Source organism: Ailuropoda melanoleuca, chromosome 2, assembly GCF_002007445.2.
Source record: "Ailuropoda melanoleuca isolate Jingjing chromosome 2, ASM200744v2, whole genome shotgun sequence".
NCBI lineage: Eukaryota > Metazoa > Chordata > Mammalia > Carnivora > Ursidae > Ailuropoda > Ailuropoda melanoleuca.
Window position 1 is genome coordinate 92,398,372 of NC_048219.1, and position 16,465 is coordinate 92,414,836.

Genomic DNA, 16,465 nt, shown 5'->3' on the forward strand with positions numbered 1-16,465 from the left:
TAACCTTCAATTTAGTTGTTAAACTACGTTAAAAATGAGCTGAAAGAAACTTTGGAAAATTCTTACCTGCTCCCTCTGTAATCTTGAGATTATAGAATTGTTTTATTTCTTGAGGTCATCAAATCTAGACCTTTTAATTTGAATATAAACAGGATTGAAGAGATTAAATTTGTTTGTAGTCACATAGTTAGTGGCAGAATACCAGTTTAGTGTTCTTTTTTCCACCTTTACAAAAAACCCCAGAGCATTTCATAGTATAACTTGGAAGGGGTTTTTGGTTTATTGTCTTTGGGTGAGAGCTAAAGTTGTAACAGTTACATACCTAGAAGAGCCTAACATATGAAAATCTTCCATCAGAAATGAAGAGATTACATTGTTTTGTGGTCCTGGAGTTGTTACATATAGTTTTTTTCAGAATTGCTTACCAGTAAGGACTTTGGTGTAGGTTTGTTTTAGTAATGCAGCGATTTTCAGCTTTTAAATCTGCATTTGGCAGAATATTTCTTGGTAGGTTTTATAAACACACCCACCCACCATCCCACCCACAGATCCCAAATGTGTTGCTCAGTGCCTCCTTCATGTTTCATGTACTCAAATTGCAGTTGATATTAATAAAGAGTATTTTTCACCCACATTTTCTACCCACAGTGCTCATTTCCAGTTATGTTTTTTATATCAGTTTTGTGCCTAGAGTTGACATTTCCAGTTTTGTGTCTGACCATGTTCCTAACACTGTAGTTAGTAGCATTACTAAGTTATTTTGTTTTTATGCATTCACTCATTTGTTTATATACTATATGCATGAGTTAAAAAAAAGTGAAAGGTATAAGAGGATGTATAGTGATCTTCTTCTTGCATTGTCTTCTCCTTTTATCTGTCCAGCAGCTATCCCTGTTAACAGCTACAAAATCTAAAAAAAAAAAAAAAAAAAAGCCCAGAAGACAGAAAATCTTCCAAAGTAATTTTGAGGTATATGTAGCAAATATATATATATACTGTAGATATGTATATGTTCCTTTTTTGGTTGCTTTTCACATACACAGTATTATTCTATACATTGTTTTGTACTTTGCTTTTTTTGATTTGACAGTAAGTGTATCTTGGAGATCCTAAATAGAACTACCTCCTTCATGATAGTTGCATAATATGCATTGTATGTATGTTTCATGGTTTACTTTAACTAATCCTCTACTTAATAGACGTGCAGTTTCTGGTCTTTGGTTATTGCAAAAGGTGCTTCATTGAATAACCTTATGCACATGTGTTTGCATATATGTAGGGATAAATTCATGGAAGTGGAATTGCCTGGTCAAAGTATGTGCACTGTTAGTGTATGAGAATGGTTGTTTTACTCACATTAACACTCGTATTATGGTTTTTGCTTTTGTTTTTAAGATTTTATTTTTTAGAGAGAGTGAGTGCCTAAGTGGGGGTGGGGGGAAGGGAGAGGGACAAGCAGACTCCTTGCAGAGTGGGGAGCCCAATGAGGGGCTCGATCCCAGGACCCTGAGATCATGACCTGAGCCGAAGTCATACACCCAACTGAGTGAGCCACCCAGGCACCCCTGGGTTTTTTTGTTTTTGTTTTTTTTTTAAAGATTTTATTTTAAGTAATCTCTATACCCAACTTTGGGCTTGAACCTTGAGATCAAGAGTCACTTCTCCACCGACAGCCAGCCAGATGCCCCTGGATTTTGCTTTTCGCAGTGATGTTGCTTCTCAGTAAGTGATAAGGAATCTTTTTTTTTTTTTTTTAGATTTTATTTATTTGTTTTAGAGAGAGAGTGAGAGCCCATGGGAGGGGCAGAGAGAGAGAGAGGGACAGGCAGAGTCCATGCTGAGTGTGCATCCTGGTGTGGGACTCAATCCCACGACCCTGAGACCATGACCTGAGCCGAAACCAAGGTCAGATGCTCAACTGACTGAGCCACCCAGGCACTAAGAGGAGTTATTCTTCAGCATGAGTAATGAGGGGAATTTAAAATCACTAATTTGTCCCTTTTTGATAATTTTTATGGGGTATATTTTTGCATAGTAAAATTTTGTGCAGCTCATTGAATACGTTATGTAAGGTAGATCCTGAAAGACAGTTTATTAGAATCTGGTTTCCTATAGGTAAAAACTTCAGATTTTAATAAAAATTTATGAAGAATATAAAAAAATTAGCGAAGGATTTTAGTAAAAATGTATGCCCATCTTCTTCCTGGAATTCTAGTTGGCTAAATTGTTTTCTGGCCTCTTATCCCTGTGTTACCTTTCATAGGATAATTTAGCTTTCTAAAATTCAGACTTTCTTACTTAGTCCAGCACTAGTGGGGTATCTGATGAAAAGTTGTATACTCTTTTCCCAGAAAAAATGTAAATATTCATATTAGAATTTTTGCAACTGGAGGTAGGGGGTGTCATTGAAATCCTTTTGTCCGTTTACGTATCCATGGACCTCAGGTAAGGCTCCCTGTATTATTTGATAGATTTAGCATGTCTTTAGCATGTCCAGGTTGGCATAACACAAATTTCAGAATCCAGCTCCAGTATATGGACTTAGGTTTTTTGTTTTTTTTTTTTTTAGATTTTATTTATTTATTTGATGGAGAGAGAGAGAGCCAGCGAGAGAGGGAACACAAGCAGGGGGAGTGGGAGAGGAAGAAGCAGGCTCCCAGCGGAGGAGCCTGATGCGGGGCTCGATCCAGGACTCTGGGATCATGACCTGAGCCAAAGGCAGACGTTAACGACTGAGCCACCCAGGCGCCCCTGAACTTAAATTTTCATCTTCTTCGTCTGCTGCTCCCTCTTAACACCTACCTTGTCCATGAACCACTTTTAAAAACTCAAGTGCACCTAAAATGAATAGTGTTATATGTCAGTTTTGTCTCAATTGAAACAAAACCCTTTTACTCCTATTGCTGTTTCCTCTGCTTGGAATCTCCCCTCTTCCCCTTTTCCAGTTGATAAATTCCTTCTTTTATCACTGCATAAATTAATTTACCTGAAACATTTCTTTTTTTTTTTTTTAAAGATTTTATTTATTTATTTGACAGAGATAGAGACAGCCAGTGAGAGAGGGAACACAAGCAAGGGGAGTGGGAGAGGAAGAAGCAGGCTCCCAGCAGAGGAGCCTGACGTGGGGCTCGATCCCATAACGCCGGGATCACGCCCTGAGCCGAAGGCAGATGCTTAACCGCTGTGCCACCCAGGCGCCCCTACCTGAAACATTTCTGTTTTACATCTGTGCTCCCCCACTCATTAATTCTTGTTTCTTCCCATAGCATTCCCTCCTAGCATTTTAAAAATAATCCTTCAGTATGCATTTATTAAGGCCACTAGATATCACATACTTACTGAGTACCTACTGGGTTCCCTCCTAGCATTTTAAAAATAATCCTTCAGTATGCATTTATTAAGGCCACTAGATATCACATACTTACTGAGTACCTACTGGGTTCCAGCCTAGCATTTTAAAAATAATCCTTCAGTATGCATTTATTAAGGCCACTAGATATCACATACTTACTGAGTACCTACTGGGTTCCCTCCTAGCATTTTAAAAATAATCCTTCAGTATGCATTTATTAAGGCCACTAGATATCACATACTTACTGAGTACCTACTGGGTTCCAGCCTAGCATTTTAAAAATAATCCTTCAGTATGCATTTATTAAGGCCACTAGATATCACATACTTACTGAGTACCTACTGGGTTCCCTCCTAGCATTTTAAAAATAATCCTTCAGTATGCATTTATTAAGGCCACTAGATATCACATACTTACTGAGTACCTACTGGGTTCCAGCCTAGCATTTTAAAAATAATCCTTCAGTATGCATTTATTAAGGCCACTAGATATCACATACTTACTGAGTACCTACTGGGTTCCCTCCTAGCATTTTAAAAATAATCCTTCAGTATGCATTTATTAAGGCCACTAGATATCACATACTTACTGAGTACCTACTGGGTTCCAGGTCTAGTTTTCTTTGTTTGTTTTGGTGTTAAAATATGCTTAACATAAAATTGACCATTTTAACTTTATTTTTTTTCTTCCAGTGTAGTTAACATTTTTAAGTGTACACTTGTTTGACATTAAATACACTAACAGTGTTGTGCAACCATCTGTCTCCAGAACCCTTTCAGCTTCTTTAACTAAAACTCTGAACCCATTAAACACTGTTTATTCTTCCCTCCCTTAGCCGTGACAAGCACCATTCTATTTTCTGTCTCAATGAATTTGGCTACTCTAGAAAGCTCATATAGCGATTATTTCCTAATTCATTCTATGAAGCCAGCATTACCCTAATACCAAAACCACGTAAAAATCATACAGGAAGAAAACTATAGATCAGTATTTTTCATGAATGTAAATGCAGACATTCTCTACAGAATAGCCAGTTGAATCTAATAGTGAATAAAAAGAATTATACACATTATGACAAAGTGGGGTTTATTCCAGGTGCACAATCCTGGTTTAGCGCTCAAAAATGAGCTAATGTACTTCATCACATCATCTGAATTTATGAAGAAAATTTATATCATTATATTAATAGATTAACAAATCTTGCGTTATATTAAGACATGCAGAAAAACATCTGACAACATTCAACATCTATTCATGATAAAAATGTTCAGCAAAGAGACGTAGAGGGGGACTTCCTCAGGTTGATATGGCACATCTGCAAAACCCCCTCAGCTAACATCATACTTAATAGTGAGAAATTATGGGGTACCTGGGTGGCTCAGTCAGTTAAGTGTCTGACTATGACTCAGGTCATTCAGGTCATGATGTTGGAGTCCTGGGTTTAAGCTCTGTGTCTGGCTCCCTGCTCAGTGGAGAATCTACTTGTCCCTTTCTCTCTCTGCCCCTCCCCCTGCTCATGCTCTCTTGTTCTCTTGCTTTCCCAAATAAATAAATAAAATCTTTAAAAAAATAGAAATTAGGGGCGCCTGGGTGGCACAGCGGTTAAGCGTCTGCCTTCGGCTCAGGGTGTGATCTCGGCGTTGTGGGATCGAGCCCCACGTCAGGCTCCTCCACTGTGAGCCTGCTTCTTCCTCTCCCACTCCCCCTGCTTGTGTTCCCTCTTCTCGCTGGCTGTCTATATCTCTGTCAAATAAATAAATAAAATCTTTAAAAAAAAATAGAAATTAGACACTAAGATATGGAACAAGGCAGAGATGTCCACGCTTGCCACTCCTTTTCAACATTGTCCTGGAAGTCCTAGAGAATGCAGTAAGTCAAAAAAAGGAAATACAAGGTATACAGATTGGGAAGGAAGAAGTAAAATTGTCTTTGTTCACAGATGATGTGGTTGCCTATGTAGAAAATCTCATGAATCAACAAAAATCTTCTGTAACTAATAAGTGATTGTAGCAGGGTTTCACAATACAAGGTAAATACACAAAAGCCAATTGCCTTCTCATATACCAGCAACGAACAATTCCAGTCTGGAATTAAAGCAGTGCCATCTGTATTAGTACTCCGCCCCCCCCCCCCCCGAAAAAACACAACTTAGGTTTCATCTAAAAAAAGTATACAAGATCTACATGAGGAAAACTCTTTGGAGTTTCCTGTAAAACTCTTTGAAAGAAATCAAAGAATACCTAAATAAATGGAAAAATATTTCCGTTTGCATGGACAGGAGCATGCAATATTGTCAAAATGTCAGTTCTTTCCAATTTGATGTGTAGATTCAATGTGCTCCCAGTCAGAATCCCAGCAAGTTATTTTCGGATATGGATAAAGTTCCTTTTACTCAGATAAATGTTATCAATGGCTACTAAAGGGTTGATTACTGGAAAACAGAATATTCACACATTTCTAAGGCATTACCTAAGGTATTAAACATTTTAGATATACACAAATTTTGGAAGAAGTTAATAAATACCATATGCTTGGCTCCTAGATTCAACATTTGTTAAAATTTTACGGTATTTTGTTTTTCTCTTAGTTTGCTAGGGCTGCCATAACACAACTGAGTGGCTTAAACAGTGTTCACTTAGTGTCTTACAATTCTGAAGATCAGGTGGCTGAGATCAAGGTGTCAGTAGGGCCTTGTTCCCTCTGACGGTGTTAGGAAAGGGTCTGTTCCAGGCCCCTCTCCTAGTTTCTGGTAGTTCCTTAGCTTGTGTCAGTGTAACTCCATTCTTTATGTGTGTCCAAATTTCTCCTTTTTATGAGGACACCAGTCCTGTTGAATTACAGACTCATCCTATTCCATATGACTTCATCTTAACTAATGACTTCTGCAATGTCCCTATTCCCCAATAAGGTACTAAGGGTTAGGACTTCAACATACGGATTTTGAGGAGGGAATGTAATTCAACCCATAACATTCTGTCTCTGCATTCATACATACGTATATACATATTTTTTTAACAATTTGAGGGTAATTGCAGACATCACGATACATAATGCTTCATTCAGCATGCAATAGCAACATGCAGTATCACATCTAAGAAAATTTGCCATAATTCCCTATTACTGTGTAATATCTGGTCTATGTTCAAATGGTCTTTGATAGACGTTTTTTTCAAACCCCAGGACCTAATAATCAAGGTTTATGTGTTCCATTTGGTTGTTTCCTTGGTCTTGTTTATTTAGAGCTGTCGTCCTGGTTTTTAATTTTTCATACATACACTTTCTTTAAAAATTTTGAAAATCTTTTTTTTTTTTTTAAAGATTTTAAAAAATTACTTGAGAGAGAGAGAGTGCGTAAGCAGGGGGACGGGGCAGAAGGAGAAGCAGGCTCCCTGCTGAGCCGAAAGCAGATGCTTAACCCACTGAGCCACCCAGGCGCCCCCCCCCTTTTTTTAAGATTTATTTTAGATCTTGTACGCTTGCCGCTGCACACGTTAATGGGGGGAGGGGCAGAGAGAGAGGGAGACAAGCAGACTGCCTCCCCTTTGTGGAGCCCAGCATGGGCGCTTCCTCTCACAACTCTGAGATCATGACCTGAGCCAAAATCGAGTCGGAGGTTAACCAACAGAGCCCCCCAGGTGCCCTCATACACTCTCTTTTTAAGACATTCTCAGGGGGCATCTGGGTGGCTCAGTTGGTTAAGCGTCTGCCTTCCGCTCAGGTCATGATCTCGGAGACTCAGAATCAAGCCCCACGTCGGCTCCCTGCTTGGTGGAGAATCTGCTTCTCCCTCTGCCATTCACCCCACTTGTGCTGTCTCACTCTCGCCCTCTCGCAAATAAATAAAATTAAAAAAAAATTCTCACAAAAGTATTTCAATAGCAAATCAAGTCTCTGTGCTCTGCCAACCTGTTGAGCAGTAGTTGAAACCACCATTTGCTTTCTCTGTCCAAGAGTCTTAACAAAGAAGACATGTCTCTTGATGGATAGTTAAGAGTGCTGTTAACATTAATTGTCTGTTACAGTTATTCTGGCGAATGAACTTTATCTCTTTGTGTATCTTAAGGATTGTCTCCTCCCCCCCAATGTTTATTTTGTATGTGCAACACATATTCTGTATTTTAAGTTTAGACTATCTGGAACATACCCTTTCAATTTGGTGGAAATTCTCTTAGCTCATTTCTTGTAATATACAAACAGAAAAATTAATGTTCTGTGAGCAGATACTTTGCTGATCCTCTCTACTGCATAGTTAATATTTTTTCCTTTGTAACTAATAAATATCTTGGAGGAGATACTTTGAAATTATGTAAATATACTGTTCTTAAACTTTTGCCCACTAATTTTAGCATCCATTGGTAGAACCTGTATGCAGCAAGTATTTTTAGGTGTTCCAATGGTGATTTTCTGTTAGTATGTATTTTAATGTATATCTGTGACAATTTTTATATGTGCCAGGCTGTATGAAAGGCACTGGAAACACAGAGATTAAAAACATTCAGTCGTGCAGTGCCTGGGTGGCTCAATTAAGCGTCTGCCTTTGGCTCAGGTGCTGATCCCAGAGGGGAGCCTGGTTCTCCCTCTGCCTCTCCCCCACTGCGCATGCGCGCTCTCTTCAAAATAAAATCTTTAAGAAAAAATAAAAACATTCAGTCCTTGCTTAACATGGAATTTGCAGTTTAGGCAGAAAGATAGCCATGTGGCTTTTTTACCAGTGCGATACATGTTTTCTAGGCTTATGCATAGTATATTTTGGAAGTGCAAAGACTGCTGAATAAATTGAGCACAATAAATAAGCATAAATTAACAAAAATAATTTAGAACATCAGTATAGGAATATACTAACAATGGTTGTGAGAGTATCTGGCAAAGTTAGAGATTTTAGAAGAGTATTTTAAAAAGACAAACATCACTCCTACCTTCTTATAAAAATCCATATCTGCCATGGATGGCTTGGAAAAACCGAAGGTATAAAGAAGATAGCCAAATTTTACTGTAACCTCCCATGCTTTGTTACTTTTCTTATATGTTTCTTTCCATTTTGGGGAGCTTTTTTTGTTTGGTTTTGTTTTGTGAACGTTTCACAAATTTGCATGTCATCCTTGTGCAGGGACCATACTAATCTTCTGTGTTATTTTTCCAGTTTGAGTGTATGTACTGCTGAAGCAAGCACCCATTTTTTGGATTTTGCACAAAAGTATATGGTTCTTTTAAAGTAATTGTAATTATTTATAATCTGATTTTTCCACTTAACATTGGATCATGTAGTTTAAAATATTTCAGGATTTTTAGTGATTATATACAATTTCATGTTATAGATATGTAGAAGTTATTACTTATTTCTCTGGTTTCTTATGCCTCTGAACTTGACTGAAAGACTTTTTGCAAAACAATATTTTTTTTGTCTACATTGGTCTCTATTAAATCATAGAATGGTTTTCTGAAATCTGTTCTTTAAAAAGATTTTATTTGAGATAGAGCGAGAGTGCATGAGCAGTGGGGAGGGGCAGAAGAAGAGGGAGAAGCAGGCTCCCTATTGATCAGGGAGCTCGATGTGGGTTTGATCCCAGGACTCCGAGATCATGACTTGAGCTGAAGGCAGACACTTAATTGACTGAGCCACCCAGGTACCCCTAGTGGTTCTTTAATCTTATTCCTTCCTTTTAGAGATCAAAATGTCAAAAATTTCTCCAGCATAGGTGAGGAAGGTATCAGAGCCTTAAATAGAGTCCAAGTTAGCTTTCCTACTTTCTTGTTCTTTGTATTCTAGTGATACTGTACCGCCTACCCCCAAGACTTAGGTGTTCTGTGGAGGTATGCAAATAGGTGTTAAAATAGTGTTAGAGTGGTACAACTTTGCTGTATATCTTTTCCCCCCAAAGGTTTTATTTATTTATTTATTTATTTGAGAGAGAGAGAGAGCACGCACAAGCAGGGGGAGCTGCAGAAGGAGAGGTAGAAGTAGGCTTCCCACTGAGCAGGAAGTGGCTTAATCCCAGGACCCCAGGATCATGACCTGAACTGAAGGCATACGCTTAACTGATTGAGCCATCCAGGCACCCCTTTGCTTTATATCGTGAACTTGCTTCTAAGATGTGACTTGAGCACTGCAAGTGAAGGAGATTAGAAAGAGAATGAGACCATCCTTGCCCTGTCTGTCCATCCAGTTTTATTCTTTTCCCCGTTGAATAGTGTAAGTATTCCCAACTCCAGTTGATTCTTGTTATTCCTGGCAGTTATATTCTGTGATGTTGCAGACACTGAATTAGCAAATACTGAATGGTTTTTCCTAGGGGAAGTACAAAGTTAGATTCCTTTGAGCCTCTCGTGACATTGGCAGTAAAGCCAATAGAGACAAAGTATTGTGTGTGCTTCTGTTTAAAGATACCTTATTTAATGCATATTGTTGATCCATTAACATTGAATTCATGGCCAGTAGTACTAGTTACACCGTATGTCTGAACCAAGCTTATGTAAGTGTTCTTTCTCCATAAGGCAGATCACTACCTTCTAGAGCTTAGAACACTAGACAGCACTTCAGCACAACGCTTGGAGACCATTTTAAGCAGTGAAATTTAAAAAAAAAGTACAAAAATGTGAGAAACATGACACTCAGTAGATTGCAAAAAGGACACTTGTTTACAGTACAACAGCTGAAATAAGAAGGCAGAGCATTGCCAGGTTAGACCTCAGCTGGGAACTTGAGCTCTGGGTCATTTCAAGTTTTTCTTTACACTCTGTGTGTCTACAAATGATGCCAAAGATTTGGGGCTACAGATAAATTTTACCAAGTAGGCAAATTTGTAAATGGGGAATCTTTGAATGAAGATCCATTCTAGTTTGAGCAAAGGGAAACCATAAACTATTTTTCCTATTGTGCTGTTTTTTTTTTTTGTTGTTGTTGTTAACTGTGGAGATATAAGAAGTATGCTTTTTCATTCAAAATCCAAACAGCTGAACTGTGTACTGATTTCTTTTCCCCCTGATTCTAGTCATAATGGGCAAATGACAAAGACCTAACTATACATTTATTCCGCAAAGCCGTACACAAGAGACTTGAAAAAAGAATGTAAATGTGCATAGAGGTGGGAGTAAAAGTGGTTAATAAAATGGAAAAAAATATTTAACCTTTTATTTTTATTTTATTTTTTGTAAAGATTTTATTTATTTGAGAAAGAATGCACAGGCACTAGGAGTGGCGGGGGAGAAGGAGAAACAGTAGGGATACTGAGCAGGGAGCCCCATGCAGGGCTCTATCCCAGGACTGTGGGATTATGACCTGAGCTGAAGGCAGATGCTTAACCGACCCAGCCACCCAGGCACCCCCAGTATTTAGCCTTTTATTAATAATCAAGAAAACTAAAATAGAGCCAGGAAGAAGTGTTTTTCCCCCCAAAGCAGCAAAGATTCTTTTGACTTAAAGCTTTCTGTACAACGATGATCAGTACAATTTGAGTTTTAGTAGGATGTGTTTTAAAACAATTCAAATATGCAGCAATGAGATGTGTTTTAAAGGTAAACCATCCAAATATTCACAATACACACAGCAGCTTCATTAGAGATTTCAGTTCCTCTTCAGTTCCAGAACAGAGAGGGTAACCAGGTGATGGGTATTAAGGAGGGCACGTGTTGTGATGAGCACTGGGTGTTATATGCAACTAATGAATCATTGAACACTGCATCAGAAACTAATGATGTAGTATATGTCGACTAATTGAACATAATAATAAAAAATAAATAATTTTAAAAAATGAAAAAATAAAAACCTCTGTTCATCATCGGTAGAAATAGAGATTTTCTTTACTATAGTAGCAGTAAGAAAAAAGAATTAGCAATAATTGCCTAATATTAGTTAATAGTTATTCTGCTTATTTAATGTAGCTAGATAAATTCTATTTGCCTAATTTTATTTACCCAATTTACCTAATTGAACTGTATAAATTCAATGAATTATTTTGTATAACTTTTTTTGCACTGTATTTTAAAAATTGAGGTATACTTGACATAGTATATCAATTTCATGTGTACAATATAATGATTTGATATTTGTATATATTGCAGAATGATCACCACAAATTTAGTTAACAGCTATCATCTTACATAGTCACAAAGTTTTTTTTTCCTTGTGATGAAAACTTTTAAGATCTACTCTCTTAGCTACTTTCAAATGTGCAATAAAGTATTATTATTTTTTAAAGATTTTATTTATTTATTTGACAGAGAGAGCACAAGCAGGGGGAGCAGCAGGCAGAGGGGGAGGAGCAAGGAGCCCAATTTCGGGCTTGATCACAGAATCCTGGGATCATGATCTGAACCAAAGGCAGACGCTTAACCGACTGAGCCACCCAGGTGCCCTGCAGTACAGAGTTATTAATTAGAGTCACCATAGTGTCCATTCCATCTCAATGACTTACTTATTTTATAACTAGAAGTTTTTTACCTCTTGATCTCCTTCACCTATGCCTCCCACCTCCATCCCCCACCCTTTGGCAACCACCAATCTGTTATCTTAAGTCTATGCATGTGGCTGTTTTTGTTTTTAGATTCCACATGTAAGTTTCATCTATACAGTATTTCTTTTTCTCTCTGACTTATTTCACTTAGCATAATGCACTCAGGGTCCATCTGTGTTGTCAAAAATGGCAAAATTTCATTCTTTTTTTATGGCTAAATAATACTGCATTGCTTATTCACTCCCCCCACACACTTTCTTTGTCCGTTTATCTGTTGATGGACACATGGGAGGTTGTAAACATGGGGTGCATATCTTTTTGAACTGTAGTTTTGTTTTCTTCAGAGAAATACTCAAGTAGAATTGCTGGATCGTAGAGTAGTTCTATTTTTAATATTTTGAGGAACCTCTGTAATGTTTTCCGTAGTGGCTGCACCAATTCACATTAACACCAACAGTGCACAAGATATCCCTTTTCTCCACATCCTTGCTGACACTTGTTTAACAATTTTTTTTTTTTTAAATCAGTGTTCCGGGGCACCTGGGTGGCTCAGTCGGTTAAGCATCTGCCTTCTACTCAGGTCATGATCCCAGGGTACTAGAATCGAGCTCCACGGTTTGACTCCCTGCTCAGCAGGGAACCTGCTTCTCCTTCTCCCTCTCTTGCTCCCCCTGCTTGTGCTCTCTCTCTCAAAATCTTAAAAAAAAAAAAAAATCAGGGTTCCATCAAGGTTAGTTATGTCTCTTTAGTCTCGTAATTTAGAATAAGTCTCCCTTTCCTCCTTTCCTCTCAGTATTGCATAAGCACATGTGAAAGGACAGCTTTTTTTTTGGCAGTTGTATTTTCCATTTAAAATTAATTTTCGGGCGTGGTGGGAGGTTCAGTCAGTTGAGTGTCCAGCTCTTGATTTCAGCTCAGGTCATGGTCTCCAGGTCCTGGGATCAAGCCTTGTGTCATACTCCCTGCTTAGTAAGGAGTCCATTTGTCTCCTGCTCCCTCTGCCCATCCCCCACTTGTGCTCCTGCACTTGCTTGCTCTCAAGTAAATAAATCTTAAAAAAGGTAAAATTAATTTTAGTTAAAAGTATTTAAAGAAAAAAGTATTCCAAATAGATTAGATGTTAGGCTTTTGCCTTGTGTTTTTTTTTTTTTTTTAAGATTTTATTTATTTATTTGACAGAGAGAGAGACAGCCAGCGAGAGAGGGAACACAGGCGGGGGGAATGGGGGAGGAAGAAGCAGGCTCCCAGCAGAGGAGCCTGATGTGGGGCTCAATCCCAGGACTCTGGGATCACGTCCTGAGCCGAAAGCAGACGCTTAATGACTGAGCCACCCAGACGCACCTTGTTTGTGTATTTGAAATAATGTAATGGTGAAACTGATAATCAGTTCTCCAGAAATACTGTATTGGATTGAATTCTCCATTTGGAGAGACCTATCATATGGATAACAGGCATGTTGTTTTTCAGTCTTACAGAGCTTCCAGTTAAAACTATCCCAGGTTTTTGGTTGAAATCTTAATCCAACATAGAATAAGCAACTGAATTTATATTTTTGTCATTTATAAATGAATAATATTTATTTATTTATTTTTAAAAAAGATTTTATTTATTTATTTGACAGAGATAGAGACAGCCAGCAAGAGAGGGAACACAAACAGGGGGAGTGGGAGGAAGAAGCAGGCTTATAGCAGAGGAGCCCGATGTGGGGCTCCATCCCATAACGCCGGGATCACGCCCTGAGCCGAAGGCAGACGCTCAACCGCTGTGCCACCCAGGTGCCCCTATAAATGAATAATATTTATTCATTAAAAGAGATGGAGTTATTGCTTTAGAAAGGTTATATATATGCTGAAATAGAAAAGTACATTCTTAAAAACAAAACTGAATTTTGGCTTCTATTTTCCAAGTTGAATAAGAGGGTGAAATTTTACAGTGTTTTAAATTGAGTTTTTAATGTACCAAAACATTAAATATTACCAGTGAAACAAACTTCATTTATTTTGGGGGCGGTAAAACATTTAATAGGTGGTCTAAAATTAAAAGGTATTGACTAAATTTCTTCTCATCTTTACATTAAGTCATCAAATTCCCTTCCCAAGATACCGTCACTGGTTATGTTTCTGGTATATTTTTTTTGTTAAGTGTATAAGCTATTATACACACTAAACATGAGTGTGTTTGTAGGACCACTGGCCTGCTTTATTTTTATTTTTTATTTTTTTAAAAGATTTTTTATTTATTTATTTGACAGAGATAGCCAGCGAGAGAGGGAACACAAGCAGGGGGAGTGGGAGAGGAAGAAGCAGGCTCCCAGCGGAGGAGCCCTATGTGGGGCTCGACCCCATAACTCCGGGATCACGCCCTGAGCCGAAGGCAGACGCCTAACGACTGCACTACCCAGGCGTCCCTGGCCTGCTTTATTAATTCATTTGTTTGTTTCATCACAACCAAGATAACCAACCGAGATAGTTTTATTAATTTATTCTTTTTTAGATGCTGTAGATTTTTCCATTTCCTTCTAAGGTTTTTATTTATCAGGTTGAAAGCATAGTTTTTGTCATTTTCATAGGTGAATTAGGAAAGTTTAGGAATAGGTCAAGTTTTTAGTATTGGTTATAGCACTTGTGAATAATTTGTAATAATACCTTAAATTGCTAATATACTTCGTTGTTTGTGAAAATTTTTTCTGTGCTAGTTATTTGAATTTAACTCTGATGGCAGTGGTGAGTTTTAAAACTGAGGTCAGAACTACTTTCTTTTTTCTTTCTCTTTTTTTTTAAAGATTTTATTTGTTTGAGAGAGAGTGTATGAGTGGTGGGGGTTGGCGTGGGCAGAGGGAAAGGGACAGGCAGACTTCTGCTGAGCTTGGAGCCTGACTTGGGCTTGATCCCAGGACCCTGAGATCATGACCTGAACCGAAGTGGGTGCTTATAATGACTGAGCCACCCAGACGCCCCTCAAAACTATTTTCATAATTATACTAAGATATTATTAGGCCTTTTACTGTGTTGGCATTTGTACTTACAGTGTGAAAGTAGTAATGGATAAAACTACTGGCTCCTTAGCCTGGTTCAGGGCAGTGGTACCAAACTATACTAATAGTCATTCTGTGTTTACTACCACCTCACACTGGTGGTTGAGAAGAAAAAAGCCAATTTCTCTTGAAATGTCAGTGTTGAAGCATTACAAATAATTTAATTATATGTCAACTCTTGAGTATATGTTTTAATTTATTTTAGTTCAAGTATAGTTAACATACAGTGTTACATTAGTTTCAGGTGTATAATATAGTGATTCAGCTATTCCATACGTCACCCAGTGCTCATCATGTACTCCTTAAACCCCATCACTTAAGTCACCCATCCTCCCACCTACCTTGAGTATGTATTTTTTTAAATATAGCATGCTGTGGACTGAATCATGTCTTTGTAAAATTCATATGTTGAAACCCTAACCACTAATATGATGGGATTTGGAGATCTGGGCTTTAGGAGATAATTAGGTTTAAATGAGGGAATGAAGATAGGGGCCTCCTGATGCGCCATTATAAGTAGAGATACCAGAGAACGTGCTCTTTCTGCCCTATGAGGACAAAGCAAGAAGGTGGGTGTCCCTAAGCCACGAACCTGACTATGCTGGCACCCTGGTCTCAGATTTTCAGTCTCCAGAACTGTGAGAAAAGACATTTTTATTCAAGCCTCTCGGTCTGTGCTAGTGTATTGTGGCAAGCCAAGCGGACTAATGCATAGTGTGTGATGAATTGGGAAGTGTGGATAAAGCACTTTTGCTACTTACAGAAATATTGGCAGTTCCCTTGAGGAAATTTTGTCATGTTAATACTCAGTTTTTCTGTGGAACCTATTTTTTACTTGGAAGGGTGACAGACTTTTCAAATAGAGGCAGGGCGTGGATCGAGGAGGAGGAGCCCAAGTTAACAATATCAGGAATGAAAGAAAAGAAAACTACAAGAAAAGAAAACTACACCAGTATACTTCATGAGCATAGATGTAAAAGTCACAACAAAATGTTAGTAATTAAATTCAACAATATATAAAAAGGATGATATGTCATGACCAAATGGGATTTATTTTGGGGATACAGGGGTGTTCTACATTTGAAAGTCAGGCTAATTCGCCATATTAATAGACTAAGAAAAGCCATATGATCATTTATGTAGATGAATTAGCATTTGACGAAATTCTTTTTTTTTAGATTTTATTTATTTAAGAGAGAGAGACAGAGAGACAGAGATAGCGAGAGAGCACGAGCAGGGAGGAGAGGGAGAAGCAGGCTCCCTCCTGAACAGGGAGCCCCGATGTGGGGCTTCATCCTGGACCCGTGAGATCCTGGGATCCCCAGAATCATGGCCTGAGACGAAGGCAGCTGCTTAACTGACTGAACCAGCCTGGTGTCCCTGACAAAATTCTTAATTTCTTTTCTTTTCTTTTCTTTTCTTTTCTTTTCTTTTCTTTTCTTTTCTTTTCTTTCTTTTCTTTCGTCATTTATTTGAGAGAAAGACAGAGAGCATTGGGGGGGCAGGCAGAGGGAATGGGAGAAGCAGACTCCCCACAGAGCCAAGAGCCTGACATGGGGTTGATCCCAGGGCTCTGGGATCATGACCTGAGCTGAAGGCAGATGCTTAACTGACTGAGCCACCCAGGCA

General features: G+C 38.3%; 1 protein-coding gene and 1 non-coding gene across 8 annotated transcripts in view; one reads left to right on the forward strand and one right to left on the reverse strand.

The window, feature by feature from the left end:
• Nucleotides 1-16,465, forward strand: part of WDR33 (WD repeat domain 33) — a 111,468-nt gene that overhangs the window by 12,326 nt on the left and 82,677 nt on the right. The window lies entirely within an intron of this gene.
• On the reverse strand, nucleotides 8,415-8,522 carry LOC117801232. Its single transcript, XR_004623761.1, has one exon. It is a non-coding gene; the product is annotated as a U6 spliceosomal RNA (small nuclear RNA).